At 41.5% G+C, this 13,366-nt stretch overlaps 1 protein-coding gene across 1 annotated transcript in view; it reads right to left on the bottom strand.

The window, feature by feature from the left end:
• The window catches only part of LOC308680497 (neural cell adhesion molecule L1-like), a 54,530-nt gene extending 53,717 nt beyond the window's left edge, over positions 1-813 (bottom strand). Inside the window, exon 1 of the mRNA XM_081348628.1 lies at positions 770-813. The gene's annotated coding sequence lies outside the window, so the exon portion shown is untranslated. The remainder of the gene's footprint in view (positions 1-769) is intronic.
• Positions 814-13,366: the final 12,553 nt, after the last annotated feature.

Here is a 13,366-nt window from a genome sequence, read left to right as displayed (position 1 = left end):
TAAAAAGTCGCAATTATCTTTTATTTTTTTTTATTTTGTGGCAGAAACAAGCTTCCATAGGTTAGGCCACTTCATGAGTTAATAAGAAAAAATATTTTACAATTCCTGCAAATGCAGTGATGAGGTTCATGTTCTCATGATATATTTTTATGAATACAAATGTTTCAAAACATCCATCCTTTTTTTCTCACAAATCGCACCCTGAATACAGCGTTAGAAGCCACGGCAATAATGAAGTACGACATTCCAAAATCAGATTCGTTGGAGGACTGGCTGTTTACATGCATGCGCAACTTTTGTTTCAATCTGTGCGCGTTTATGAAGTTTACATTAAGGCTTTTTAGTCCGATTGAGCCGCCAATGCGTTTACTAACGGATTATTTTGTTGCATGTAAACGTAGTCTATTGCAATGAGACTATTGTGAAGCCCATTTATTACCTGTGTGCTATTGAACACAGAAGTCTTGCGACCCTCTATAGAATTATCAACGACCCACCGTTTGATAAACCCTGCATATAGCCTACATGTAATAGAGCGGCCCGCTCATTTTAAGTTGCCCATCAACATTAAAATTCAGGCTACGCCACTGTTATAGTCAAATTCCCCAATACATCTATTTACGAGACGTATCATTAATGATAATGGTCTCATTTCTAATAAGAAAAAAAAACATAATATGCAACCAAGGCCAAATTATGACAAACAGAAAAGAGTAATTCATTACATTAGTAATCGTTATAGATCTTATTGATCTTATGACTTTCTTACCTTTCCTTGTGGTTCTTGAAATGTCGAATGAAATTTGACGTTGTGGTTGTCGTGTCGGATATTCTTGCTTTTTTTTAATGGCACGTCAAGTTCAAAGTCCTTATCCACACTAATCGATATTCCACCAAGGGGCTTAAGTTTATAGGATTCCGACAGGATCATGGCCGTTTCAGTGTTGATTGGAGCGAGGACATAATAAAAAATGCTCGCGTCTGCAGCGCCCACTTTATATCATGTAAGTTTATCTATGTACTCGTGAGTTTAATGGAAAGCATGGTTTACATTATTGATTGTCTGTAGCCTACGGTGTAGTTTATCAATGCAGCTGAAGTTTGATGACCACATGCAGCTAGTTTCATAAGCTGGTGTTGGATTTGGCTAGTAAACAAACTGTGTGTGTGTTATTTGCAGATGAAGCATTATTGGATTCTAGTAATCCTTGTTTACATTAGTGATTGTCTGTACGATGTAGAATAATATTCAAATGCAGGTAAAGTTTGATAAACTGGCGGTAGATTTGGCTAGTAAACAAACGTGTGTGTTTTATTTGCAGGTGAGTTAGGGTCATTGGACTCTAGTATTCCTGATTTTGTGCCTTCTGTGTTTGTGTACACAAGCCAGAACCCCGAAGCAAAGTTGGAGAGGTAAGAATATTTAATTTCCCCCTCTGTTCTATTTAGTTTGTTTTTCTCTCTTGCATAACTGTACATTTCTGCTGTTTTTATTGTAGGTACCATAGGAAAAGTTCAAATGTTGTCACCCAGGGGCACTACACGGTGTTAATCCGGGCCTGATCATTGTCCAGGTATGAATATATTTCATCTTAACTGATTGATTGTCAGGGTGTGTGTGTGCTCCTGCCAGGCATACTGCTCTAATTGCATATCTGTATGAGTACACAGGCCCCTGGATGAGTCAAATGCAGACGAAAAATCTCACCCTGTGATCAATAAAGTATCTTCTCTTCTATCATGAAAAAGTTTAGAAAAATCATTGCTAAAATGTTGTGAGAACCCCCAATTGTGAAATTGTCTGCATTGGTTGCAGGCAGCACATGCTAATTTTTCACTTTTCTTTATTAAAGCTGAAGATGACATCCCAGTTACAAAGAGGGAGTATGATGACCTGAGCCGGAGACACAGTCAGCTTCAGGAGGACCATGTCAAGTCAAGTCAAGTATAGCCAAGTCAAGTAAATTATATTTGTATAGCGCTTTTCACAATACAGATTGTATCAAAGCAGCTTCACAGTATTAAATTAAAATAATACAGGTTTGTTTCTAGTGGAATTTATTGATTGATAAAATAAAATTAAATATCCCCAAAATATCCCCAACTGAGCAAGCCAAAGGCAACAGTGGCAAGGAACCGAAAAACTCCATCAAGTGACCTAATGGTGTCCTAAAACTCCATCAGGTGACCTAATGGAGAAAAAAAAACCTTGGGAGAACCCAGGCTCAGTCGGGGGCCAGTTCTCCTCTGGCGTTTATGAACTAGAGACCGGATTTAACTGTAAGATTAAAAATATTATATGAATGCCTGGCCGAAAAGATGCGTCTTTAATCTAGTTTTAAAGGACAAGTTCGGTATTTTACACTTAAAGCCCTGTTTACAGATCGTTTCTGATGAAATAGAACGGTTAAGATTAAAATGTTGACACATGCTGCTGTCCCGAGAATTTTAGGTTTATTTCGCTTTCCCCCCACCTACACAATCGCAGCCTATGGGCACTGGAACAATCCTTCCTAAAACGCATTAAACTTTCGTTTACAAAGACGTGAAACTCACCGAGTGGTCAGGGGTGTTCAATGATATGCTCACAAAAAAATCGCTGCAAAAGATGCTGTATCTATTTTCTCCATTCAAATAGACAAAATGGTATCGGTCTGATATGTATGAACTGAACCAGCTTAATGCTTGTCCTTGAACACCAGTATAATTTTGTAGTCGATCTAAGAGTATTGTGTGATCTATAGCAGTGGTTCTCAAACTTTTTTGGTCGCGCCCCCCTTTAAACCTTAAAAAAAAAAAAAAAAACCCTCCCCCAAAAAATAAATTTTATATATATATATATATATATATATATATATATTAGGGGTGTAACGATATTCAAACCGAACCGAAAAACCGCGATACAACAGCCACGGTTCGAACCGCGATACTCTCATGTCGAACCGAACGCGCCCCGCCCCCTGCTGCCCCGGCCCAACTCTCACATCACTTTGTCACAAAAATATTTTTTTCTTCCTTGACATTTGATTAAATAGTTATTAATGAGTACACTTTTAACAACTAATAAGAGCTGTAGTTTTACTAAATATTATTATAATATTATTTACTAAATAAAGTGCATGTCAAGATTTGGGTGATCGATCACGCTCGGGAGTTTACATACGCACTTCAGGATAGCAACTCCGCGGCATATTGAGATTGAAGACCCTCCGGTCACAACCACTGACTGATACAACAGCAACAGCAGCAGCAGTGCTTATCACGACACTTGAGAATGATCACCGACACCTGTCATCATCCAATATGATGACATATCACAGCTTTTTTTAATCATCGTTTTGAGACAAATCATTGTTTGTTTTGCGAACATAATCCTCTGCCGTCTCGTCGCTTCCGCTTCAAGCCGGACTCGTCTCGCCGCTCTCGCGCTAACGGTAATTCCTTTTCACTGTCCACGTTTTGATTTCGGCAAATCAATTTTGGCGAATGCAAACAATGTGATTATTGTTCAACATTCCAGCCACGCAAGAAAACATGTAATCTACCTGAGCGAATAATATGCTCACAAAACATTTCTGATTATTATTAATGTTTAAAACTGTTTTGTTTTTTTGCCCCAGGATTCTTTGAAGAATGTATAAAGATCTTAAGAGATTTATTTGAAATAGAAAGCTTGTGTAACACTATAAATGTACTGTCACTTTTGATTAATGTAAAGCATCCTTGCTGAATAAAAGTAGTCAATTACTTTCTTTAATTTCTTTCCCAAAAAAATAATCTTACTAACCTCAAACTTTTGAACTGTAGGCCTATGTATAATGTTAAAAAAGCTTTCTATTTCAGATAAATGCTGTTATTTTGAATGGTGGTTTGTTTGTAATGTGACATTTTGTTTGTATGACATTACAATTATTTTTAGAATTAAATTGTAACCTACATAAATAGGTTAAGCAATACAAATGTGTTTGTCTGATAACCTTTTAAACATACTTAACTGTCTGCAGACACTGAAATGATGTACATTGTGCGATATAGTACAAATATTTTGAGGGTCCCTTGTTTTCCTATAAAGAACCATGATTGTCCTGCATTTTACTTTTCTGAAGTTGGCAACCCTACTCAGGTGTGCAGTTTATTTCTGACTAGTCAGTGGAGGCATTTATTTCATTTTAGTTAACTCAGGTGTGCTAACTGCTCTAAAGAAAACATGAAAGCTGCTGTATAAAGTAAAGTTAATAAAGTTAAAGTTAATAAGTTAAATTATTTTTGTTGTTGTTTTTATTAAGTTAAAAGCTAATCTAGTGTTATTATTGCTGGTTGCCTGCCATGAACCCTGCCCCCACAGCAAACAGAACCGAACCGAACCGAACCGTGGCTCCAAAACCGTGATATGAACCGAACCGTGGCATTGGTGTATCGTTACACCCCTAATATATATATATATATATATATATAAGGGCTGTCAATCGTCCTCTATAATAGGCTACTATTCGAATTCCATTCCTTATTGTAAATAATATTCGAATATTAAATGCTCAAATTCATCCTATTATTAATATTTACGACATTACACAGTCTTATGGATCGCAAATGCGTGATATTGATCGGTCTCATATCTTGAGATAAACCGTCAGTTTGTCTGTTATTGCCTTTTGGCGGACAGCTGGTATCAGAACAAGCCCCGTGATGAGGAGAGGCAGAACATAAGTAATTCTTGCCTGTTTTAGCGATCTCCGTTTCCGTGGAGACAGTCCTCTCCGCGATTTTTGACGATACAGCGTGGAAAACGTGTTATGATTCAAAAACTTTGTTTATCAGACGAAACAAAAGCATTTAATATAAGCGGAACTTTTTTTACAATGAAATATGTGCAATGATAAACTTACAAGTGATTTAGGAAATTATTGAAGGCCTGCTTTCTCTATTTCTCCTTGAAAAATAAAAAATTACAAAATAAAATAAAAACGTGCAATGCAAACAGGAATAGTTTTAATTTGTCATGTCATTGAATCAACAGTAAGAGAGAATAATAAACCAGAACTTTAACTTTTAATTCATAATTAAAAGTTAATATAGCAGCTTTGGAGAGTGCCTCACGAGCTCAGCGTCTGGTTGGTCTTCTCACCAGAGCGCGCACGTCCGCTGAAGAGTTTTTTTTTCTTTGGCGAGCAACTTCTAGGTTGGGCTTGTTCCAACGGTCTGAAGAAGAACGATTCAGTGTAATTGCCGTTCGTTGCCGATTTATAAAAGAAGAGCGCTATCACTACCGCTTTCACGCACTTGAACGCCGTAGTAACGTAACGGCTGTATTTTTTTTATTTATTTTTTGCAGATCTCCCGCGGGGCGCGCCCCACACTTTGAGAACCACTGATCTATAGTATTGAACGCAGCACTAAGATCAAGTAAAACTAATATTGAGATACAGCCTTGGTCAGAAGCTAAAAGTAAATCATTTGTGATTTTAACGAGCGCAGTTTCAGTGCTATGATGCAGCCTGAACCAAGACTGAAACTTTTCATAGATGTCATTTTCTTGCAAGAAAGAGCCCAGTTGAGCGGACACAACTTTTTCTAGTATTTTAGACATAAATGGAAGATTTGAAATGGGTCTATAATTTGCTAGATTATTATGATCTAATTGTGGTTTCTTAATGAGAGGTTTTATAACTGCCAGTTTAAATGTTTTTGGAACATAATCTAAAGATAAAGACGAGTTAATAATATTGAGGAGAGGCTCTTCCACTACAGGTAACACTTCTTTCAGTAGTTTAGTTGGTATAGGATCTAATAAACATGTTGTTGTTTTAGATGAAGTGATAAGTTTATTTAACTCTTTTTGTTCTATAGATGTAAAGCACTGTAATCTTTCTTGCGGGGTGATAATTGAGGCTGAATTATAAGGCGCGATTGAAGATTGAACGTTTACAATTGTGGTTCTGATGTTTTCTATTTTCTCAGTGAAGAAGTTCATGAAATCATTACTACTAAACTGTAACGGGATATTTTGTTTGGGTGATGTCTGTTTATTTGTTAGTCTAGCCACGGTGTTAAATAAAAACCTTGGATTATTTTGGTTATTTTCTATTAGTTTGCGGAGGTGCTCAGCCCTGGCCGCTTTTAGGGCCATGTACACCTGTGTCAGAAGTTTGAGGCACTACAAGCAGAAAATGTAAAGCTGAAAGAGGAGCTGCAGAAATCTACATTTTCCCACACAACTGTTAAGTGCAAGTTTTAGATTTACATTTGTAAAACGTATTTACTGTACATGGAACATAATGCATTATAATAAACCTCCCAACATTGGCTGCCACTGGTGTGCATAATGTACTTCCCCCAAGATTATCTCAACAATTCACAGTGCTTTTCAATTTCATTTGTAATTGTTATTAGTAGTTTAATTGCAATGTATGCAAGCAACATAGTTACTATTAAAGTACTATAGCATTACAAAATAAAACTTTAAACAGAAGTGCGTCAACACATAGCAATCAATAACAACAACAAAATGTAAGGAAAAGGATAAATGTAGGTCTGGGTGAAGAATAAGAATAAATGTAGGAAAGAATGATGGAAAAGAATGAATGTAGGGAAAAAATTAAGGAAAACAATAAATGTAGGTCTGGGTAATATGGACCAGATTCATAACACAATACAGAACATTTCCCAGTCCTAAATTTAATCATTCAAACATCAACTCTCAGACATTCCCTACATAACCATGTTGCTGGCTTCCTTCTTATGTGTGCACAGGTGTAGTGAACGTGGTTGCTGCATTTGAAACAATGATAATTTTTCCAAAATCTGGCCTTTCACAGTATTTGCAGGCTCTCTGTGATACCAAGACAGGGTCATGTCTTCTTGTCAGTAGTTCAGGAAACACACTCGAGATAAAGAAGTCTTGTGCTTTTGGCAAAGCCTCTTTCAAAAACTCTTCATTTCTTAGGATACGTTGCACAATGAACTCCTTCTTGGACCACAGCACAAAGTCACAATATTTAACATCACACACAAACATGTGAAGTTGACACTGATAGTAGTATGTGTGTGAATGCTTCAATGCGAATGACTTGTCCAGACAAAACTGCTCATCTTTTGTACATCCTTGAAGGCTATCGCTGTATTTGTAGGGACACTTGATCTCTACCACCCCTTTGCCACAGCAGGTACATCTTGCTATCCCATCTGGTGATGATCCAAAGTGTGGCTCAGAAGGTTTCACTACTAAGCCACATGAGCTGACGCTGAAATCTGGATGGCTTTGGGACATATATGCAGTGTAGGCTTGTCTTGCCGTTTCCTCCATGTTCTTACCCCAGAGCACAGATGGGACATTTAATTCTGCTCTTTTATACTGCATTATATCGTTTAGGTATGTTTTGCTGATCTTGTCAGTTGTGGTCGATCGGTGTAATTTAGTGCTTGTGATTCGACCAGCCTTATAGGTGTACCAGTCCTTTGACTTTGCCTGTTGCCATGTCACAAATTCCAGTTTCTCACATTGATGAGGTTGTAGTGTAGTTTTAAGTCTGTGAAATGTATCCTCACATTTCACCTGCATTTCCTGCGGTGAGAGTTCCCTGAGTGTTACATCAAATAAAGCAGTCAAAGGCTCAGGTAAGTCAGGATGCTCCTCTGAATCAGTGTCAGATGATGCGGTGTCTGTGTCACTATTTTCCAGGCTTGTCAGCACTGCAGCACAGGGGTCCACAACCGGCAGTTCCCGGATGTCATCATCTGTCAACACTGATAATAGAGCAACAAAAAGACACAGTTACTTGTGTGCATAATGTTCACATCAGAGCTTTAAACACACAGGTGTACAATATACAACAAACAAATGTAATTTCTAAAAATAAGTAACCTAAAGACAAACGCAGACCTATTCAAACTAACATAAATTATACTGATAAAAATTAAACTGTGTCTGTAGGCATTTTCATCTCTGCATCACCAAGTTACACCTTTCTCATGATACATTATGGTGTCAAAACACTATGGCAATAGGAAGCTTATCTAGGCTCTGGGTGTGATACTATTTTTCCTAGCAGATGTTAAAGGTGCTTGAAGCTGCCTGTCTAGCCTCTTTGGTTTGTGGAAGCTGATCTCCCTCAATGGAGCTGGTCTGACTTCTTTCCTGCTGGTGTCTTTCCACATGCACACTCCAGATGTAACTGCTGCTTTCTCAGTCCTTCCCATCCTAACATAGAGCTCAACTTTGACTAATATTGCAGCTGCATGACTGCAGCATGACCCAAGCCTGAAATTTCACAAAAACGTAATAAACTTACTGGCTGATCAATAATGTTATGACCAGGGCTTGAAAGTAACATTTGCTTTCAGCCAAATTTCGTCTCGGACTATGAAGTAAGTAAACATCTGACTTACTACGCGTGTATACGACCTAAGCCTAAACAGGTTTTGAATGTAACTGAATGATATTGGCTGACTGCTGACATTTTGAACACTGTTGGCACTGTGTATTTCGTGAAAATTGTAGTTTCTAACCCTGGTTATGAGAACATATGAGAATATGTAAAGGAGAGTATAGGTTAAGCCTAAGTTAAACCTGAAAGGACAGTAACACTGAAGCATAATTCATCTTTGTATGTCAACTACAAGCCCACAACACCAAATAATAGCCTACTTACAGGTACCCCACCATACAGGTGCAGTTCGCCGTGAGGACGTAGTTCTCTCGTTGGTTGATTATAACCCAAGCCTCATACATCGTTGTCTTGTGTCCTTGTCTTTGACTAGGAAGAATTTCTGATTTCAACACACAAAACTCTGAGTCTATGTCATGGTATTTGACGTTCTGTACATGACCACAGAAAACGTATTCATAAGCATCCAGTGATTTATATGCTCGTAATTTCTCTCGGGTGTACACGCTCGGTTTCTCAACTAAATACGTATATATATCTGGCCACTGTATATTTGGCCATCTGCTAACGTCTTCTATCCACTCCACTATAGTACACGGATCTGGTAGCCGGATACCATTTGATAAAGTCAACTTTTTGAAATAACTTTCTCTGTCTGTGTTGCTTAATCCGCTCGCGTAGCTTGACACGCTGCTGATTCTCGCCATACTTCCGTTGCCAATATGCGCGCGCATACGTTGCTACGTCATCATTGTGTACAAACAGTAAAAGGGTCTATAATGTAAAACATGAGCCCACATCCCAAGACAACATCGTCATTACTACCCTTTCCCAGCTTATTAAGGAGCAGGCTGACTCCATACAATTTCTGGTGAGTGAAAACTCCAAGAAAATTGATGAAAACGCGTTGAAAATTGAAGGGCTACAGAAAACGGTGGACTGTGTATTCACCTTATTTTTAACGGAAATACGGACGCAGCCAGTTGACGGTATTTTTTGCGAGACTTCCGGTCAGGCACATCCAGTCACTGGCGCGCTAACTCACTTTTCACCATAGCGCGGTTAATCAAACAAGTGTTCGTAACAACTAACTCATCGTTATGGCTTTGATGAAGACCAGGATTGTTTGTGCAGTTAGAGGTTGTCATAATAACTGGTACAAAAGAAAGATTTACTTGGAGCAGGAGTGTTTTAATAATCGAAATCATTGACATTTTAATCATCAGGCACCCTACGACCAGCGACACACTGGCTACGTGGCGTTTTACATGTCTTTGCACACCAGAAACGTGTCTGACGCGGCACTGCTAAGTGACATATGATAAGCCTCATTCATTGGTGATTATATTCGACATAATGGGGAGAGAGTTGTGGAAGGCCTATACTTAATTTTAAACATAAATATATAGCAGCAAAGACAACATCGGCAGTATTGACTGCAAAATAGGCTACAGAATATTTCGTTCTGTATTGACAGGTGCAATATTAGAAAATCGATTTTTTTCATTGCATTTATATCTGCATTTGTCAAAACGTACTCGGTTACTAACGTAACCTCGGTTCTCTCTAGAAGAGGGAACGAGTACTGCGTTTTATCAAAACGCTACGGGAAAAGTCTCTTTTCACGAAACACTGAAGCAAAAAATTATCCTTTAATTTTCATATATGTAAAACGCGTTGCGGCAGCAGCAGACAGCTATGGCGAGACGGCTTGCTCGCTCATTGGCTGCTCTGCGGCAACTGCTTAAGCCTATCGAGCGAGGCCTGAGATGACATCAGGCCAATGAGGGCGCTTCGCGCCCTCCTCGCCACTTCCCGCCGAAACGGGCGTGGCTTACCTCTATAAAAGGAGCTCGAGAAGGCTGACTCACTTGATTTTGATCGCCGAAGCAAACCAGAGTGAACCGTACGCACGGCAGAGAACGCAGTACTCATTCCCTCTTCTAGAGAGAACCGAGGTTACGTTAGTAACCGAGTATGTTCTCTTACGAGAGTCCTCTCGTACTGCGTTTTATCAAAACGCTAAGGGAACCCCTTGCAAAACGCCGTGCGTGCTGGGATAAAAAAACACTGATCACCGGAAGCTATTTCAGGCATACAGTGCATAATCACCAGATTGACTCACACAGAGTCAGGGAATAAGGGTGGGAGCCTTAATTCCCTAAACTGTAGCGTCGTAGAATAGACATGTCCACAGACGCAAGTATAACATCACATAGACAGGGTAGGGAACCTGAACTAATGCGGAAAATGTGGGTCTTACACAGTTCTGCCAAAGATAGTCGGTAGCGCATAGCGCATGAGTTTCAGCGGTCTGACTAGACGGCTGAACAGATTACACCGACAAAAGCTTAGCCTGCAAGGCGGGAACCTCTAGGTTATAAAACCTGATAAATGTAGACGGCGAGGCCCAGCCTGCCGCCGTACATATATCCTGTAGGGAAATCCCGCTGGACCAAGCCCACGAAGAAGCAACGCTTCTCGTAGAGTGCGCTCTGACTCCCAACGGGCACGGAATGCCCTTGGCAGTATAAGCCAGCGCTATGGCGTCAACTATCCATCTGGATAGACTTTGTTTCGAAACAGCCATTCCTTTGGAACGTCCGCTGAACGAGACAAAGAGCTGCTCTGTCTGTCTGAAGACAGCAGAGCGGGACATATAAGCTCTTAAAGCCATAACAGGGCAAAGAAAACTCGAGTCCCCTTCCTCACTCGATGCCGGCAGGGCAGCCAGGGAAATGACCTGAGCCCGAAAAGGCGTGTTGAGGGATTTCGGCACATAGCCGTGCTTAGGTTTGAGTATGACCTTTGTGCTGGAGTAGTTTTCTCTCCCTCCAGCAGGAGGCGTTGTAGTTGTTATGAGTGTTATGTTTAACCTTTACTAGCATGAGAGTGAGAAAAACAGCACATGTTGAAATATGGTTGACAGCAGAATCCACTTCTGACGTGATCTTCATTCATCCTTCTTTGTTGTCTTACAGAAAGCATTGCTTGTGAGTATTTTATGTTTAATATGAGTCTTGAAAACAATATTTGTGAACATTTTTGTTAAACAAGATTATATTTGATAGTTTTTAGTTTTGATGAATGTTAGCCAGACTTTGCATAAATACATGTGAACATACATTGGAATACAGTCTACATGCTGTTTATTTGTTTCTTTTTGTAGTTTCACTCTGTCGATAATTGAAGGATACGTCAATAAAAGGACATCACACCTGTCAATTGTTGAGGAGTTTATCTATCTGCATAGCTGTGTCTGAGTCTAACAGTGAGGGCAGAATAACCTTAGAGTCGTTAGGACCAAACTCCAAGCACGCCGGGCTCACAGAGAGCGCGTGCAGGTCGCCTATGCGCTTCACTGAAGCGAGAGCCATCAAAAACACTGTTTTGAAAGACAAATGTTTGAGGCTAATAGACTGGATAGGCTCGAAAGGGGCACCTTTCATGGCCGCCAGGACCGTAGAAAGGTCCCACAAAGGAACTGAAGGAGGTCTGGGCGGATTCAGTCTCCTAGCTCCCCTGAGGAAGCGGATGACTAAATCATTCCTTCCCAGCGACTGACCCAGCGTTGAACCAAAGAACGCTGAAATAGCCGCCACATACACTTTGAGCGTGGAAGGGGATCTGCCCTTATCCAACAGCTCTTGTAGGAAGGAGAGAACCTCCGTTACCTCACATTCGAGGGGTGAAATGCTCCGAGCTGTACACCAGCCGGAGAAAACCGACCACTTCGAAGCATAAAGCCGCCGTGTCGACGGCGCTCTAGCCTGAGTGATGGTATTCACGACTCCCTCTGTGAGACCAACGGGTATCCGTTGAGCACCCACACATGAAGGGACCACAGTTCCGGGTGTGGGTGCCAAATCGAGCCCCCGGCCTGCGAGAGGAGATCTCTCCTCAACGGCAGTGGCCATGGAGCGATATCTGCCAACTGCATCAGAACTGGGAACCATATCTGGTTCTCCCAGAACGGAGCTACAAGCAGGACTGGGCATTTCGTTTCCCTGACCCGTTCCAGCACCTGTGGCAGGAGGGAGACGGGGGGAAAAGCGTATAACGGGCAGCGCGGCCACCTTCGGGACAGCGCGCTGTCGGTCTTTGAAAAGAACGCGGGGCAGTGCGCGTTTTCGCGGGACGCGAAAAGGTCCACCTCCGCTCTGCCGAATCTCTCCCACAACAGCCGGACTGTTTGTGGGTGTAGAGACCATTCGCCCGGGGGAACATTGTTCCTGGACAGTCTGTCTGGGCCCACATTCTGAAGCCCAGGTACATGCACTGCTCTCAGCGAGCGTAAGTTGTGCTGAGCCCATAATAGGAGGCGTTTCGCCAGCCTGTACAGGGATATGGATTTCAGACCGCCCTGGCGATTTATGTAGGACACCACAGCCATGTTGTCCGAACGGACTATGACGTGTTCGTCCTTGATGTGGGGACAAAAACGCGTCATCGCGTTGTGCACTGCCAGCATTTCTAGGCAGTTTATGTGTTGGAGCTTTTCTCGTTCCGACCACAGGCCGAAGAACGGTCTGCCCTCGAGCAGAGCTCCCCATCCCGAGGTGGATGCGTCTGTCGACACCATCCTCACTCTTGAGGAAGTCCCCAGGCTTACACCTGATTGGTACCAGTCGTCCGCCGTCCAAGGCGCCAGGGCTGAAACACAGCTCTGATCGACCTTGAGGCGTAATCGACCGGTCGCCCACGCTCTGCGCGGTACCCGCGTTTTCAACCAGAACTGCAGCGGGCGCATGCGGAGCAGGCCCAGCCGGAGAACTGACGATGCTGAAGCCATGAGACCCAGCATCTTTTGAAACTTCCTGAGCGGGGTGACAGCGCCGCGGCGGAAAGACCTCGCCGCGCGCTGAATGATCAACACGCGCTGTGGTGACAGCCGCGCTGTCATAGACTGTGAGTCCAGAACGACGCCCAGAAACAAAATCGTTTGACTGGGGTTCAATGAACTCTTTGTCCAGTTGACTGTG

The sequence above is a fragment of the Scardinius erythrophthalmus genome, assembly GCF_964197995.2.
Source record: "Scardinius erythrophthalmus genome assembly, chromosome: 20".
Lineage (NCBI taxonomy): Eukaryota > Metazoa > Chordata > Actinopteri > Cypriniformes > Leuciscidae > Scardinius > Scardinius erythrophthalmus.
This window is presented reverse-complemented; position numbering and strand designations above follow the sequence as displayed.